This window comes from Petromyzon marinus, chromosome 1, assembly GCF_048934315.1.
Source record: "Petromyzon marinus isolate PM22_M1 ecotype Great Lakes invasive population chromosome 1, UKy_Petmar_22M1.pri1.0, whole genome shotgun sequence".
Lineage (NCBI taxonomy): Eukaryota > Metazoa > Chordata > Hyperoartia > Petromyzontiformes > Petromyzontidae > Petromyzon > Petromyzon marinus.
This window is the reverse complement of record NC_133667.1, coordinates 23,632,818-23,635,174: the sequence shown is the minus strand read 5'-3', so window position 1 is coordinate 23,635,174 and position 2,357 is coordinate 23,632,818.

The window sequence follows — 2,357 nt, the reverse complement described above, 5'->3', positions numbered from 1 at the left end:
GTGTTCCTGGTCGGATATGCATTGGGCTCTATGATACAGAGTCTTGATGAGAGAATTCTTCTGTGATGGATGGTGGTGGGAATCCGGTTTCAGATAAGCATCTGTATGGGTAGCTTTCCTGTAGACCGAGTGGCTCATTGAACCATCAGGTCTCTTTTTTATTAGGACATCCAAAAAAGGTAGCTTGCCATCTTTTTCGACTTCCATGGTAAATCTGATGGCTGGGTGTATGGAATTGATGTGGTCGAAGAATTGGTCTAGAGCAAGCCGGCCATGTGGCCAGATGACAAAAGTGTCATCCACGTACCTCTTCCATAAGGTTGGGCGCAGAGTGGCAGTCTGGATGGCGTCAGTCTTAAATTTCTACATGAAAATGTTGGCTATAACCGGAGATAGGGGAGAGCCCATTGGGGTGCCCTCAGTTTGTTTGTAGACCTGATGGTTCAATGAGCCACTCGGTCTACAGGAAATCTATCCATACGGATGCTTATCTGAAACCGGATTCCCACCACCATCCATCACAGAATAATTCTCTCATCAAGACTCTGCACCATAGAGCCCAATGCATATCCGACCAGGAACACAAGGGCAGTGAACTCAAGCACGTACACCAAGCTCTTAAGGCTAATGTTACTCCGACTATACAATCCGCAAAGCTATCACTCAAACCATGAAGAAGGACCCTCTTGAGAAGCCTTTCAAAACCACCACTTTACCCTACATTGCGGGGATCACAAAAAAGATCTCCAAAATCTTGAATAAACACAAGATGCAGGTCCGTTTCAACACATTACATAAAATCCGTGATCTGGTTCCGTCTGTAAAAGATGTGATTCCGGACATACAGTACCCTGGCGTCTACAAACTAAGTTGCCTCTGTGGTAGTAGTTACATTGGAGAATCCAAACGACATGTCTCGGACCACATTCGTGAACACAAAGCAGACCTAAAACACGGTAGGACCAACACCTCGGCCGTGGCAGATCACTGTTATAATTCAGTAGGCTCACATGACATTGACTTCTCCAAGACAGAGGTTCTTTGCAAGCCATCTGGCTACCATGAGAGATTCGTTCATGAGGCTATCCACATATACAAACACAGATACAATTTCAACCGGGAAGATGGATTCTGGCTTAGCAATCATTGGAAGGATTTGATAAACCATTCCGGGTCTTAATTGATTGTTCACGCTTACGGTGGCTTTCAGACAGCATACATTAATTTTTCGTCTCCCCCCTCCTCTTTTCCGAACATAGATGGACTCGTCCATCTAAACAAACTGTCAAATCGCTCTCCGTGGCGCTAACGATAAAAAATAAATAAATACAAACCGCCACTTCTTTCAAATGTTCATTGCCGTTGGTTTTCACACCTGATGATGACTGCTTGTGTTGCAGTCGAAACGTCGTGAGAATTTTATTGTTTTATATATATTTCATTAATTTATTGTTTCCCTTCAACGTGACTTTACCGAAAGAACCAAGAATATGAATCACTGCAGTCACGAAAGCTTCAAATCAAAACTAAACTATGTTTATCTTACTAGGTAAAGCACACTGAGCTATTAACTTATTTTTCAGAAGCGACCTGGCCACAAATGATAGCTCAACAAAGTGGCTTATCACGTGGACATTTATAGCAGCAAAATAATCTAAATGCATATGCCAACGTTGGCTCTACAGTTGACATGTGGTTGGACCAACGTTGGCCCAACGTTCCAGGTTCACCGGTGACCAGCTCACTACACGGGCAGCTGAAGCTTCTCACTCTTGGCAGTCGGGGGTCACCGCATTGCAGCTGCGCGTGGGTTTGCTCTCCCAACACACCGGTGTGCTGAACTAGCAACTTATTGGCACGTTTTGATTACGTGACAAACCTTACTGATTGGCTGTGTCGGGTGGTGGTGGGTTGACGACACATTTATATTTACGCGATCTAACCCACACACACACAACCTTTATTAGGAGAGAGGGGACACAAATCCTGCCTGGGTGTCAACACGTAAAGGTGCGTGACGTCATCAAGAATGCTTGACATCGACACGAACATGACGCCGTCGCCACGATACTTGCTGCGTGACGCAACAATCCTGAAGCCGCGCGTGACGTCATTGTCGCAGGTGACGAACGGGGGGGGTTGGGGGAAGGCGTGCGATGACGTCATTCTTTAAATGGCAAAATTTTCCCTGGGAAAAAACCCCCAGCGAAACTTTTTATGGGTGGGGGAATTCTGGAAGGTTAATTTTCGATTTGAAAAAAATTACCCACAACTATATTTTATGTTTGTTGATGTCACTAATTGCCCTTGTGCTTTACAACTTGCACATTTTCAAACCTTTAAACTGTTATTAAGGT